Source organism: Gymnogyps californianus, chromosome 8 (assembly GCF_018139145.2).
Source record: "Gymnogyps californianus isolate 813 chromosome 8, ASM1813914v2, whole genome shotgun sequence".
NCBI classification, from domain to species: Eukaryota; Metazoa; Chordata; class Aves; order Accipitriformes; family Cathartidae; genus Gymnogyps; species Gymnogyps californianus.
The window spans coordinates 35,453,491-35,470,390 of record NC_059478.1 but is presented as its reverse complement, the minus strand read 5'-3'; positions in this window follow the sequence as shown (position 1 = coordinate 35,470,390).

Sequence of the window (16,900 nt, the reverse complement as noted above, 5' to 3'; positions counted from 1 at the left end):
CTCTCCAGGACTAACCGACTCTCCCTACAGAGAGTAAACAGAAGCCTAAATTCACCCTCACAAAGACCTGGATTTCAATAAAATTCTAAGTAATATATTTTCCTTTCACAGAGAGCTCTTCTCGTGCTACTGGGAGGAGTTCTGGATAGTCACGCTAGCTGGCTCATAAAAAGTAAACTCTAAAAAGTGAACTGAAAAAAGAACTGAAAAAAGCCATGAGTCAGCTCCACCACAAGAAAACTGTTTTAAAAATGTTGATAAGAGTACTAGATTTTGCATTCTTTCTTATTCAAGTCTGCCATTTGAGTCCTTATGGACCATCCCTTTAAGCTGTTCTCTTCAACAATAAAGGTGAGTAACTTACTTTGCAGAAGAAAGCTGACGTGATCTTACGGCTCTAGGGCCTGGCTATAGGGCTCAGCACCTCCTCAGGGGAGGCAGTACGGCCAGGCTGTGAGGGGCTGTGCGCCGCCCGGGGCCAGTCCAAACCAGTTCCGGCCAGCTCTGACGCAGCCCCCTTCCCGCCAAAACATGCCCGTCAGAGCCCCCCGCGCCGCCCGCCACAAGGGGCTGGAGGTGGAGGCCAGAAGTTTGTGTCGCCAGAAGTCTGTATCATCAGAATTTCGTGTTAATTGGCAATAAGGAATAACGGGCCAAGGTGAGACTTTTTGCCCCATGATGATACAGAATAAATGGTACTTTCCCCTCACACAGCTAGCGCTACTGCATGAAGGCAGGCCCGTCTCCACGCTCGGAGCAAACACAGCCGGCCATGAAGAGAGAGGCTACGCACACCTTTCTCACGTGCAAGTTTCCCACAAAGGCAACAGCACTTGCTCTACAAAATTAAAGCCTTCTGGAAGGACAAAGTTTCTCACCACTGACTATACGTCACATGCATAATCCAGCCTGTGGTGTCTCAGCGCGGTAACTAGGAACGCTGCAAGGAATACTTCAGGAGAGGTATAAAACAAAATGTACCAGGGGCAGAGGGGGAATTTAGCTTTGTGCAGCTAATTCTCGTGGAAACAGGTCTTTTTATACACACCCGTGACTGGATGTGGTGTCACATCCAGACCACACTGCTGCAATGGACTCCTCTGCCCTCTCCTCCTAAACTGATCTGCAGTCTACAGTCACTACAGAAGAGTTCACTTCTCAGGGCAAGTGAATCGGTAGAGCTGCGCTCACTCATCTATCATGTCCTCCCGTGTTCCCAGTGGATCACAGACAAAAATTAGGTATCACAGTATCAGAAACTAGGCAAGTATTTGAAAAAGAAGCACACTACAAAATGTAAGCAAAAGACTTATGTTTGCATGTTTACATACTTAAATGTCTCTGTTTATATTTTTATATTTATGTATGGTTTGGATGTTTACACATTTATATGTTTCTATTTATAAACACATGTATTTATTTATATACTTGTATATTATGTATTTATATTTACATATTTAAATATAAATATGTAAATATAAATATTTAAAGGAATTCACACTGTAACTAGAGAAACATTGGCAAGAACAAATATTATTTCTGTAACTGAATAAGTCTGATATTTGTTGCTTAAGAATTAAAAGACATCGATAACTTTATATTCATTTTCATATTAGAAATGTTATTTTTCTTAAGTTTTAGAATTTCTTTCCTGTGCATCCTCTATACATAACTCGAAGTGACAGTAATGGGAATTATATGAGCCCTTTTTAAAGAACAGAATGAATCTGTTAGCTGTAAAATCTTTAGGTTTATTTGGTGGTTTTTAGCCCCTGGTGATACCTGAAGATAACAGCTCTCACGTCAAAAAGGAGATCTGTATTTTACAAAATGCAGGGAAAGAAAAGTTGGCTGCTACATGAGGCAGTAATCTTTCGTATTAAAGGTCAAACTTCAGCTGGTGTAAACCAGGTTAGTCCTTTGACTTGGACAGAGTTACTCCGGTTCATAGCAGCTGGGGATTTGGCTACTTGTGTCGAGGTCCACCATTCTGTCACCACTTAAGCTCTACAAAACGTTTTGTGGTGTATCAATTGCATTCAGGGCAAAATACATGATGCAGCATGGTAGCATTGCAATGTATTACACAAAGTATTCCTGAAAACTACTGTGGCTTTTTCCTGTCTACTTCCAAGCTACTGAGTATCTTCTTATTTGCATACAGAAAGACTGGGAAAATTATGGCAAGATAGCCTAACTACCTTTTAATTGTTACAGCAGACAAGGATATTTTAATGTGAGAAATACGAGGCCAATTCACTATGCAATCTGCTTGTCATCTATTTAAATTATATTAAAAATGTATGTCATGATCAACAGCCACCAGTAGAGATTTGATCTTAGAAATGTTGCAGCATGTCCTCAGCTTTCCTCTTCCGAGTGGCCCTGTCAGGTCTTATTGTCTCTCTTCCAGGCTGGCTACTTAAGGCGAGCTTTTACAAGAGGGAGATGTACAATGTGGTCAACTCAATTGACTGAACAAGAAGTCACCCCCAACATGTACAGTAGATGATAGATTTTCAGCATGCCGTGGTATACTCCAAATTTCTAAAGGAAATTACTGAGTATTATATCAACCCTGCACAGTTCATTTTTACTCACTGATGCAAAACACCAACTGAACATTAGTCACTGCCTAAGGCTATGCATGTCTGCATCACTGCTTCTGCTCATCAGCTTCATTCAGTCACTCTTCCGACACGGAATAATGGCAAATGCATTCTGTACGTGCTCATCTTTGGTTTCTCCTCTCTCCTTCCATCCCAGCAACAGATCACAGAACTGAAAAACTGCAAATATTTTTTCTTTGTTACAAATGCATTGGCCAATATTCTCCAACTGGCGATTAAAAAAAAACAAAACAAAACTTTTTTTTTTTTAAATTCCAACAGTCAATCAAAAAAAGATCGGGTTCAATGTTAAATATTAATGATTCATTTTGTTTCCATTACAGGACAGCTAAGAGGCAGCAGTTCAAGACTGTTTAAGAGCCCTCCATAACTTTAAACATGCTAAGGCTGTGGATGTGCATGAGTATCTGTCACAAGCGATTTTGCTCCAACTTACTGACATTCTCCTTATGTATATCCCACGGCATCAGCTAGAATTTTTGGGTCAGATTCAGAAAAAGAATTACTTTACTTTCCCAGACGCACACGGTTTCTAATGTTATTTAACATTCATGGCTGCTAGCAATAATTAAAGCAATAATTAAACACTCAGTGGATCTGTAAAGGATGTTTCCAGTACTGAAAGAGGAGGACAGGGCATGAAACAGAGGGAGAAAGGGACAGGTGAGCAGCTCGGGGCTGGCTGTCCTCAGTCAGTCTGAAGAACCAGGACTTCTTCGAAAGAGTTCGTCTCAGCTTCCCATCTCAAGCACGTTTACTCGAGAGCGCGTTGCCTGCAGCCTGCACGGCACACAGCACTGACCCGCACGCCTCAGCTGCTGATGCACGCCAGTGAGCTCTCCAGGCCCCGCGGAGAAGGGCTGTGCGTGCCAGCGTCTGTCTGGCACTGTGGGGCTGCCGGCGATCCAGGGCGGCTGGCATGGGTGCCGTCTTGGAGCGACCTAAGACAGCTCCAAATCACCCCCTTCCTTGCGCCACCTCACATTCTCCCTCTGCACTGTGAAGACATTCCTACCCTACGCTCTTAAATACAGATTTGTTTGCTGTGAGTTAACTTGTGCTACCTAGTACCTGTATAGATACTACTGCAGAAAGGAGTGCTGCAGGACCCCCGAGGTTTGTGGCTTACCCTCAGTCTGGCAGAAAAAGAAACAGACTGCGATCCAGAAACAAAACCAGAGGAGTCTAACCTGTTCCTGAGGAGGAACCAGCACTTCTGAGAAGAAATCAAAATGCAGAAGTTAAGGTATGAAGAACACCTGCCCTTCTCCTCCCAGCAGACAGCAGAGAGGTGCTGAGCACATGCTTTGTGAGCACACGCTGCGCCAGGAGGAGGTGGACACAGACCACTAGTAAAATGATGGTATTTAACATACATGTAAGTTACCTCATTGAGACACGACTCACTGGCCTTGAGCAACTTTGTTTCCTTTCTGCCACACAGTTTCGTGTAATTGCCTTTTCTTTTGCTGTTATCATAGCAACATCACTTTTGAATCACTGTCCAATGAACAAGGCAAGTGACTTCATTAACAGAATCCAAAGGATGGCAGACTTTCTGCATATTTGAAAATCATTAACGGAACAGCATGAAAGATAGCAAACAAACGCGAATTTTAGAAGCACTAGTAAGTTAGGAATTTGGTCTTTTAGATGAAAGATGTCACATGGATATGGCAACTTTTTTGTTTTTGCTTTTGCAACACTTTACAGTTGGGCCTTCTATCAGAGGACATCCAAGAGTGATTTAACCACTTACCAGTTCATCCTCACACCTCAGTGCCTAGCACAAAAATAGCATCTGAGTATCCTAGATTTATTTGATACATCAGAATTCCACTTCAACCTGAGTTTACATTGTCAGCTTGATGAATGTTTATTTAAGCATAGCTGAATAGCAAAACTTGAAACAAAGGACAAAAAGATTAAAATAAGCCAGACAAAATTCCCATATACATTGTATTTAACCAAAATATTTGTCCTTAATTATTCCAATTAATCTCCTCTGGGGATCTGGAAACCAAGGGCCCAGCCCTTGCCCCAGGGCTATGTAACTTGTAGGGGCATTCTGAGGTTAGCTTCTCTTTGGGCAAGGGAATAAATAAATAAATAAATAAATCTTTCTTTTCTCTCTTTGCTTCCTCTAGGAATCTCTTCTCTCTTTTATCTTACAGGACTACCAGCAATGAGCTTTCATTTCCAAACATGATGGCAATAAGAGACTGGTTTTCTCTCACGTGCAGTCTGAGATCGAGTTTCTTCCTCCATTCCCTTGTTGTCAGCTGCACAGTTACAAAATGCAAAGGTAAAAAGAACACATTTCCCTGTCCCTGGAGCTTCTCTGAGATTACATTCCTATCATAGTCTTTAATTAGCAAACTTTTCTGTAGCTTAAATGGTGTTCTTGCTCCGCTCAGCACTGCAAGACTCTCAGAACACTACAGAAATACGCCATGAGAAGAACGCCCAAACACACAGTTTAATAAACTTCTAATCTCTAGTCCTTCAAAGACATCATTCGTGATGATCGGAAGATGACAGTCCTGGAATTCAGAGTGATTTCTCTACCGCCACATTCCCTGCGCTAGCCCCTACCCCACCGGCTTTTGTCAGTTTAGTGGTTCATTCCACCACAAAAAGTCTGCTGAGAAACATCCCTATTTTGGAGACATCCCATTTATCAAGGCTGCACCATGGTGACACCAATGGCCTTCGGCGAACCGAGAGCAGAGGCACAGCACTGCCAGTCTGTCCGTCCCGAGGCTGCAGCGGAGAGGCGATGTGTTACGAGTCACCAGCCCACGCAGCCCAGAGTCACCCCCAGACTTTCTCATTGCTGCTCAGAACAAGCCACGCTGCAGCTCTCACAGCAGCACTCAGACCCGGCAATGTCTGTACACAAAACAGAAGAGTCTACTGATACATAAGGCAACTAGAAAGCCTTCTCCACCACTGAAAACAGAAGGATCTCCATGCGTCTGCATTTTCTGAGCCCCTGATACAGCCACAGGGCTGGGAGATTTCTGCCACCGAGCTCAGAGATGGCAGAGGATAGCTTTGCTGAACTCCTATTTCAGATTCATTCCCAAATAACACAGTCCTTTGCTATGGTAGTCTCCAACTGCCTGAAAGGCTTTTTTGAACAAGAGCAGTTGGCATAAGAGAGGAGTCCGAAATTAAATTACTCCAGTGGACCAACCCAGAGTGTCAGCCTTACATCATTTTCCTTCTGAGTTTCACCACACATCCGAAGAAAGGCAGAAAATCTTGCCCTGGTGTATCAAGAACACCTCAGCACAGTCTAGCATTAGCTGGAAGACATTTTCATAGTCTCTGAACAGCAGTGGGGATTTCTCTTCCTTTCTTAAAATAGATTTTCTTATTTTGCAAATCTGGCAGTGGCTCAGTAGATAAGAAAGCGAGCCATAAACAGCTGAGAAAGTATGAATTTCTCTACAGTACAAGGCCAGCATATACAATCAGCCCAAAAAGCCATTTTATTACACAGTAGTTCACGTTCAGAAAAATTATATTTTACGGTAGTATTTTCCTGACAAATAAATTACCAACCAAAAATATTAAGAATCAAATGATAGCTCAATAGCTATTACCCCTTCCTTTACTGCTGAGTTTTGATGAATTACTTTTCTTGTAAATAAGCAAACAGAATGACACTGCCTGTCTAAATTTGTAAATAACATTAAATTTTTTTATATGTTGCCATGAGATATTGCCCCCTTTTACTACTCATATGTGTATCCTGCAAGTGATCTGAGGTGTGTTAAATCATCCCAAGAAAAGCAGCCTTCTGCAGTGAAATCTAAGCGTCAGCGATGAGCGATGGCCATGCAGCAGGTGAGCAGACAGCCGGAGTCTGGGGTGGTTTCCAGCACGTCTGACAAAAGCCATTCTGGCTGTGATTACACACTAGATAAGCACAGTTTTCCACGTATCGCAGGAATTAGCCTGCTTTCCAAATAGGATGCAAAAGTGCTCAGGCCAAATGGCTGTCCTGCTGCTCACTGCCAATATTTTAGGAAGAAATCTAGAAGTAAAATAAACTGATCACTTACCGGAGCACTGAATATACTGATTCCTCTGCAGGCCGTTCTAGCATCGGCTTAACGAGAATTTATAGGAACCTCTGGGGGTTTATTTCAGCAAGAACCACCAGGACAGCACAGGCCAACCTTCTCTGCACATTTCTACTCTATATTGGGCCTTCTTTTCTAAAAGCAGTGTCTTCAGAGATTCTGTCTGTATATATCTGGAGCCTTTGACTTGTGTTCTAAGACTATCAATAAGTTGGTCCCAGGTATAATTACAATAACCTCTTTTGTGCCATACTGCACGTCCTTAGCAGGGAGAATCAGAATGGACCAGGCAGCTGCTGTACCAAATGATGAATAGAGAAAACAGGATAATCTGAATAGTTACAGACCTGTCAGCCTGACACTGATCCTGCACAATGTAATGGAATAAGCAATACACAACATTATTTATAAAGAATTACAGCGGCTTAATAAAATTAATGCCAGTACACTTGTGTATAAAAAAATGCAGTGTCAAACTAGCCTAACAAATTTCTTCTGATGGGATTACAGGTATGGGGGATAAGAGTACCAGTGGTAAAGCAACATAATTCAGCAGGCATTGGATTTACTACTGTACCACTTTTGACAGAGAAATCAGAATGTTAGAAATCGGTATACTACATTAAATAGACTTGAAAGTCACAAGAGAAAAGTTTAGAAAAGAAGCTTAATTGTAAATGGAGAACCACCACAGAAGGAGGCATTTTTAATCCAGGTCCCAGTTTTGGGCTTTTGTTACTTCACCTCTTCTCCAATGACTTCCGAAGCCATGAAATCATTTCTGTGCAAGTGAATTATAAACAGCAGAGCTGAAAACAACTAAGAGAGCAGGTGACAGCCCTTGGTTGGACAAGAGGGAACAAGCAAACAATGTATGTCACAACACGGCCAAACACTGTCCTATCAGTGGGCAAAAAAATACCAGTATCCAACTGGACTGGGCAGAGTAAAGGACTCCAGGATGGGAAGCAGTGAGGACGGACTGCGGACTACGCAGAACTGCTGGGTACAGCGCAAGCAACATGAGGGAATGGGCTAACATAGTCAAAGACATCAGAGAAAGTCAAAGGGAGGAGTCCCAGCTGCTGTCTGGACCACTGGGTTGCAGTACAGTTCCGGGACAGCAGGAAGCAATATTTGTTTAGGGTATTATAACATTTGGAATAAAAATAGAATATAAAACTAAGAGTAAAACCATCAGCCTGTTCTGTCTGCACTCCCTGCAGCTGATACATCCTCTGCAGGAAGAGGCTGCTTTCGTGAACCAGACTGTGCAGGGTATATTAATGAGACCTGCACTCCAAAGCACCAGCCGCAACAGCAATGTTCTTCTGAATTAGGATAAGATCCAAATATCCATTTTCCACAGCTCAGTTCTTGTAGAAGCTAATTTCTTCCTAATAAAGCTGCAAGAGATTAAACCTCAAATGTGAAATGTTAGCAGAAAAAGAAATGTTCAAAGGGCAGGGACTAAAGGAAAGCCATCTAAGTCCATCAAGTCACACTAGATGCTGGATAAGTCAATTAAAAGCAGTGAAAAATGCTCAGATGTGCTGAACAGGGCTATAGGTTTTTCATTAATTGTGACTATACAGAGGATAAGACTCATCCACTTAGCTTGAGAGGACAGTGAATAAGAATATTCAAAGAAGCTTCAATATCACCCCCAGGGTGATTATCAGTCTTTCCCCTGAAGAACAGTTTCCCTTGCAGTGTGCTTTTTGTCCAGAAGGGTGAAGGACACAGTTACTGATGTCTGCCCTTCTATAATTCTTTTTAACTATATGTATTTTCCTTTCACAGAGCCAGGGGAGATGCTGACACATCTCCAACCTTTTTCTTAGAGATTCATCAGCTAAAATAAATCCTACATATGTGAATAGGAAGTTTAATTAATTCACACTGCTATGATTAACAAATGTAACAAGTTAAACTGAAAACATTTAACTCGTAAGACTTAATAACATGCTTTTTATGGTGATTTCACTTTTCCTACAAGAAAGTTTCCTTCTGCCAAAACTGGGAAGTATATTTTTAAAAAATGTGAAACGGGAAGTAATGTTGTAAATCATCAAAATCAACAAAGCCTTTCAGGGACAACTACAATGGCTGAGGATTACTTCTAAAGTTGTTTAAATGCTTATGTTAACAAATATTCAAGTTCGTAAGAAGTCCATTATGAAGAACGCTATAGGTATCTTTATTCCAATAGTGAACTACATTAGTCCACAAGCTGGCATTTCAAGTGTGCTTAAATATTACACTGTTAATTTTGGATCACTCCTCCCCCCACTCTCTTGATTGCTGAGTTGCAGTAGAAGGTACAACTGTCATTTTAGGGCAAAAGGTCTCAGAATACGTAAAATGACTGCCCTTAGGTTTAATCTTACCCTTACAGCATCATCCCCTTAAAAGGATTAATAAAACTCTCATTCAACTATCAAGCACAAAGAAACATATGTTCAACTTACAATAAACAAAGGTCATTCTAACCAAACTGGAAAGGCTCCAGCTGGTGGAAAGAATCCAAAATAATTTTATAGGAAAGTGCCTGCTAATGCCAATGTACATTCAAAAAAAAACCAAACCCCAAACCCAAAAACCAACTGCTGAGGGCACATGGGCTCAGATTTCTAAAATATTTAGTCATTGCACTCCCAGTTTTGACATAAGCTCTGACTTATGCAAGAGCTTAAGACGTGCTTTTGAAAAGCGTGTCTTAACGCTTCTCCACCACCAACTCAGACAAGACAGACAGGAGTGCCAGTCTGAGACAAGTTACATAAACGAGCATATATCAGGATGAAGAACAGCGGAATGCAGGTCTGAATTGCTAATCAAGAAATGAATACAACATTTAAAAATACTGAAAAGATTTAACTCTCATCTATTAAAATTTATTGGCAAAACTTCAAGGGTGTCCCACAACTGCTGGGTTTCTCATGGCTCATAGCACTTCCCTGTTGAAGAAGGCAGAGATAAAAGGTCAGGGAAATAGATATGACTGTGCAACAGCGTAGGCAAGACGACAACTGTCACTCCATGGCTGTATTCCACAAGAGCTGACAGAACACGCCAGCTTTGCCTTATCTTTCTTTTCTCTGAAGAGGAGCAAGAACAGACGCTGCCCACCTGGAGCACGGTCCTGCATCACAAGCATTAACCAACCAAGCAAGCAGCTCTCCTTCCAGATCACCCTGCACACATGGAAACCTTCACAGTCCATATAGGTGAAATCAGGCTGTGACGTTTACCTTCTTATGTTTTAATGCTGCTGCAACCTACAGTGAAATACCAAGGTGAGGTCCCTTATTTTCTTAAATGCCATTAATGTCTAAACTAATGTTATTTTTTAAGATCTCAGTGTTTCTGAAGAAAGATGAATTTTTATTCTCACAGTAAAATGAACTAGCTAGCTGAGGGTAAACATGTTAGAGGACTCTTCGAAGAACTTTACAGGCATTAGTGACGACATCACTGATGATGTTAATTTTAAAATCTGTATTTGTCCAAATGGAAAAAAACAAAGTTGTTTTAAATGAAAATACCTCTTTAAGCTTTTCAAGCGTTATTATCTATAAGGCAAAGTATATAGAGAAGACTGTCTATAAATAAATAATATATACACATGGACAATAAAGTGTTTATCAATAAAAATGTGTAATTACCCTAACACAAACAAATTTGGGCTAATGCGGAATAGTGATCATATTGTGTAAAATAGGCAGTCACAAGCTGCAGTCACAAAGACTTGACAACCTCTGTGAGAGGGGATATAAACTGCAATGAAAACAAAAACTTGCTACTTTACAGTAAGTTCAAGGGAAGCAATTTGATTGTTAGATACACGGCTTCATGGCAGACAGGGAATATACAACATGGAGGAAAAATACCAATATTTGTTCTCTGCCACGGTCTCTCCCACCATTTTCTTTATAGAATGCTGCATCAATTAAACAGAAGAAACAGGAAGAAAAAGCACAAAAAAACTCACTAGTGCAAAAATTGAAATATTTGTACTGGATCCATAGCACTGGCAGCTTCCAAACTGAGTGCTGATCTTCAACAGTCTACAGGATTCCTGGGCTTTACGGTCTGCCTGCTGTTCCCAGTAAGGAAAGTCTTCTGAAACCACTAAAATAATCTATCAAAGACTGGCAAACGGTAAACATGAATGATCACATCATAATGCTTGCTTTCTTGGCCTAGAGATGCCACTGTTATTTAATCATATCCATAAGTTACTTATTATCTCATCCGTAAGTCTCCACTGCTCCAGGAACCTGACTGGGGCTGATCTAGGCACTGTCCCAGGTGAAATGAAGCTGCAAATGAGAGCAGCGTGAACCTTGCTTGGGCCTGAGCTGTTTATTAGGCCTGAAGAGGGGCCTGGCTCAAATAATCAGTGAACAATCTGGCCCATAATTAGTATTAAAAGGGAAATCAAAAGAAGGAGACAGGTCACCTTATGCAGGCAGGCTTATGGCCACCAAGCCGTAAACATTTGCCATCTCACACAGAGGACCAACGTTTGCCACTCAAAGGGAAGAGCGATGACTGCTAGGACACAGCATGTTAAGGCATGCAATTGAGTAGACGCCTATTTGCCAGGCATGGTCTTATAGCCAGAGACTACTCAAAACAAGGACAGACAACACAGCTGATTCCTGACTCTTATGGACAGTGCCTAATCCAAGTATTCCTGTGTAAACGGGTGCTTTTAATTTCCAGCTTCTAAGGATGCCATACACTAAAATTATGAGACTATTACTAACCTACATGAACATCTACCTGTCTAAAATTAAGATCTTTTAACTTTTACATGCATTTTAAGACATTTGTTCATAATGGCAGATCTAGCAAGGACCTCTTTTGCTCTTCAGGTAGGTAAGGCAATGTCATTGTTCCAGGGTATTACAAAACTATTACGCCTAATTCCATAACTCATTGTGGGTCATGCTCTAAGAACCTAATTAGAGTACACAGTACTAACAATAACTAATGTTATTTTTGTTTGGCTGGGAAATGTTAATTGCTTTCAATCTTTTTTTTTTTATTTTATTTTAGATTTTTCCTTCCAAAAGTCACAAAAACCCCACTTGTTACGTAGACTTTGGAGTTTCAGAGACAGGAACTGTGACACTGGCTGTGAGGCTCAGCATAGCTAAAGCAAGACCACTGGAACTAGTTTATTAAAGCTAAAGTCCTTACCAATACATTTCAGAGGCTTTTGCTGCTAATCTTTTAGCAAGACATACAGTTAAAATGCTTTTCACTCTCACAATAAAAAAAATATAATAAAAATAAATTGAAAATACTGAAAGAAAAAAAAATTCCTCTTCAGACACAGCATGAAAGATACTCACCAAAAGTAAGTACTTCAGGTTACAGGTTAAGAAAACAAGCAATTATAATGCACTCTTTTGCAGTTTTACCTGACACAGCAGTGCCAGTCAACTATTACTGACGCCGACCTGCCACAGACACATCGCAGTGAAACCAAACGCAGCCCTACAGCACTATTAGCTAGATCCCAGCGTATCTGCCGTACAGATGAGGCCTGCCTCTGTCTGCCTCTTCTCCCAACCTCCACAACACGCCTTTGCCAACCATACTCTGCAAGGAGAATGGGAAAAGCCAAGCTGACATTCATAGAATATTAACAAAAAAAGGACAAAAAGGTGTTCTGCAGCCCACTCCATATTAATGGATATATTATGGATCAGCCACATTATGCATCAACCATATTAATGCCACTTCTGACAAAAATGTTTAACCTTGCCACAAAGCCCTTTATAGTTTAGGATGACAGCTGAAAACATCTTTATTTTAATGTACCTGAAGATCTCAGCCAGTATTTTTTCTTCTATGAAAATCTAATTATGCCAACAAAAACTTGCAAGCCTGCATGCCAAAGAGCAGCCAGCAGTCAAGTAAACTTGTCTTTGAAGCTGCACTCAGAAGTGAGCTACGGGAAGGGCACGGACTGAGCCCGTGGCACTCGAGCAGCAATGTGCTATGGGACGATGCTTGAGGACATTTTACTATCTCCATTTAATTGGCCTGTGACTCTAGTTTGATCAGTTCTGGTCAGTGCTTGCAAATAATACAACTCTCTATCTGGTGCATAAAATTACTCCTGTTGCTATTTAAAGACAGCACAAAAAAACCCCAATGACGAAGATTTTAGAACTGTTCTATACCAGTAAGCATTAACAAACAGGCTAATCTACGCAAACCTAACACAAAGACAGTGGGTGAGTACTTGATGTAACTTGAATGGTGCGGAAACTCTTTGCAAGCACCGCGGGTGCAGACTCTTCCCACCTGAAGGGATGCTTGCCAGGGAGCTCCATCCCAGCAGCAGAGCTGGCCTGCCTCTTCAGTCATCTGCCCCTGGTTTCCTTGCCTCTCCAGAACGAGTGCACTCGGGAGGGTTGGGGTTTTTTTTTCCCCCTTTTACTGTCATTTTTGCTGAAGATCAGTATAATCTAGCTGATCTCTCACCACACACAACTTGCAAACCAGACTGGATTTTCCTGTAATAGGCACTTGATTTAATCACACTGAGCTGTTCTAACTGGTGTTTCCAAACAAAAAATTGCAGCAAAAAATGAAATATTATCAGGGCATGATACTGTGCAGAATAGTTTTTGAAACAGTGAAAGGCACCTCAGAATGATCTCTTACCAGTATTTTTATACTTTCATTACACTATGCACTATTTCAAGTACAAATATCAGCGTGTTAAAAAACTGTATTTAGCTCTGTGCAGAATAAAACCTCTGATAAAGCTGTGCTAAATACATACGTTTTGGCAGCCTGATTCATATCTTATGCAAGTTATTGCAAGTTTTAATGATCTCAGGGAACCTTTGGATCAGGATCCAGTTTGTGTTCGTGATTCTGAAAGCATGAAGTGACTCATAATTTCCTATCTTTTCCTCAACAGTTTTCGAAAGAGAATTAAGCTATTTGGGAGTTCTTTTACAACCTTCAAGAATCAAGACATCATATGCACTTGCAAAAACAAAACAAAAAGCCCAGAAAAACAGCAATAACAAAATGGAAGACATTATTTCTGTTGTACTAGCGTACTGCACACAGCTAATAAAAACTTGACAGAGGAACCGGTGATCAGAAAGTCACCTATGCATTCTTCATATAGCACAGCTCAATGCCTTAAACGGCTCTCGATCTTCAAAGCTTTACAATGGTTTGGGGCACTATATTTATCCCACTGCCTGTATGTTACAGGCACTGCTACAGACATGAGCTCAGATTAAATCATACAGGACCGCCGTCTGTCCTGTATTGCTGGGTCATTCGTGTGCCTGCGTAACAGCCTGAACGCCTGCGAGATTTGCGTTCCACTCTTGTAACCATACGTGAGACACCAAGTTTGCTCAAGCTAATAAAGGAGGGACTGTAAAACATCTGGACCTGCAGGTCCTTTTCTGCTGCTTCTCAAGAGCCGAACCTCTGGCTGATCCCGGTGTCTTTCGCCACGAGGTCTGCTCCTAAGACCTGAATCCTCAACAGCTTAATACATGCGAAAGCAGAGAATTCAGTTCCGCTTTCTGTGCCATGTCAAGCGAGTGACTCCTGGTTTACGTTACCGTCAAGGAAAGCAGGGCGGGCTCCTCATTCTGTGCAACTCATGGGCTGCCTCCATGTTGCTTTGCACTCACTATGGGTTCCCATACACCCCCTTCATCATGAGTTACACAGCTGCAACTACGTGGTAACTCCAAAGAAATAACTGGATTTACACTAGTGAAAGGGAAAGGTAAAGGAGAGACACAGCAGTTCCTAGATGCAATGAATCCAGCAACGTTCAGTACAAAATATAAAAATAAGATATATTCAACAATATGCCATTACAATACAGAGTCTGTAGAAGACATTTCAGCAACTTAACTGAGCCCCCGATATAATTCCATTAATGTTGTGTAGTATAAAGCACTGCTGAAGTCGCTTTATATCCATTGCACTTCATTAAATATACATTGTTACAGGACTCTTAGAACTACTACAAATAAATCTGGCCTTTGCTCATCTTGTTGACAAATACATCACAAATATATAAGACACTAAAATATCATAAAATTAAAAATTTTGCTCCAGGAAATCAGTTACAAAATCATTACTGATATTGCAAAAGACCTGGATTTCTTTCTTGGCATGCTTTTCTTTAAGGATTGGTGTTTATAAATTATTTTACCGTGTAACCACCGAGGTTACTGTCTCATTCTGTCCCTGCTTGGCTGCCAGTAGCGTGTGTAGGAGAAGCTGTGAGGATGCAGCACAGCACCCTTCAGCTCTATTTTCTTCCCTGAGAAGAACGCGGCACAGATACTGACACAGGATATTTTTGTAGGGTTGGTGTTAAACCATCCAAAATGACTCCTCGAATGCTGCCGAGCAACACAGGCAAAAACAGGGGTGGTTTTGACCACGGTACATGAGCTGACTCCCTCATCTCACACCGAGCTGCTTGCCTGGGGTGTGCTGGACCCTCGTGGGGCTCCTACTCCACTCCCAGCGGTACCCACAGCGATGATGATTTTCTGAACCAGCAATTCTCAGGTGGGGTTTTAAACCGGTGCAGCCCCGAAGGCCAGCGCATCCCATCAGCTCGCTCCTCCCTGCCCACTCATAATGGAAAGTCATAACGTAACACAGTACATATAAAATAAAGAGTAAAATAATGAATATGAGCCGGCAGTGTGCCCAGGTGGCCAAGAAGGCCAAGAGCATCCTGGCTTGTATCAGAAGTAGTGTGGCCAGCAGGACCAGGGCAGTGATCGTCCCCCTGTACTTGGCACTGGTGAGGCCGCACCTCGAATCCTGCGTTCAGTTTTGGGGCCCCTCACTACAAGAAAGACATTGAGGTGCTGGAGCACGTCCAACGAAGAGCAACAAAGCTGGTGAAGGGTCTAGACAACAAGTCCTATGAGGAGCGGCTGAGGGCACTGGGGTTGTTTAGCCTGGAGACAAGGAGGCTGAGGGGAGACCTTATTGCCCTCTACAACTACCTGAAAGGAGGTTGTAGCGAGGTGGGGGTCGGTCTCTTCTCCCAAGTAACAAGCGATAGGACGAGAGGAAACGGCCTCAAGTTGCACCAGGGGAGGTTTAGATCAGATATTAGGACAAATTTCTTCACTGAAAGGGCTGTCAAGCATTGGAACAGGCTGCCCAGGGAAGTGGTTGAGTCGCCATCCCTGGAGGTATTTAAAAGACGTGTAGATGTGGTGCTTAGGGACATGGTTTAGTGGTGGACTTGGCAGCTCCAGGTTTGCGGTTGGACTCGATGATCTTAAGGGTCTTTTCCAACCTGAATAATTCTATGATGCTAAATGGGCAAGATTGCATATCCACACAAAACACGCGAGAACATCTTCTAAAAGGAGAAAAGAAAATGCAAAAAAGCTCTGGTTTGGCTAGCAAAGCAGAAGTGACGTGAGGACTGAGGGTTTGACACAGTAAGCTGGGCAAGGCGGCAGCCACGGCCTCCTGCGGAGAGCTGAACGCCAGCACAGCCAATGCCCAGGCTGGCACAGGCCAAACCTCCGTTTTGCCCACACAAACTTAGCACCAACTTACAAAGATAGTAAGTCAAACCAGAATTTGTCCCATCACAATTTGGAAAGATAAGCAAAAAGAGCAGAAAACTAGAGAGACAAAATGTGGGAGAACGACCTTAAATTATGTTTAGCTGTGGACTATCTTTGCTTTCAAAGTAATTTTGATAACAAAATACTTATCTCCAGAAGAATGTCATGATGTAGCTTGCTAATAAGCTTCTTTCACTCACTAATTAATAATAAGCATTCATGTTATATCCACAGTTAAATTGTGTCAGTAGTCACTACTCTGTATTTTAATTCTATTTAAATTTAAAATCTCTATTTTAATTCCATTAGCTAAATAGTAGCTGCTCCAGCTGAAATGTTGGAAGCTTTTGTAAGAAAGACAAACATCGGCGGATGGCTTTCTCAATAGACTAGCGGCCAATTCATTCACGTGCTACCACCTTTACTTGAAATTCAGTACCCTCCTATACTGCACTGGTATCTAATGAGTGTACTTTCATTTATACCTATGGAGCTCTCTTGACTTCAATTAAATTATGAGGATAGAAAGGAGCAGAATTTGACCTTCTGGGTATATCCA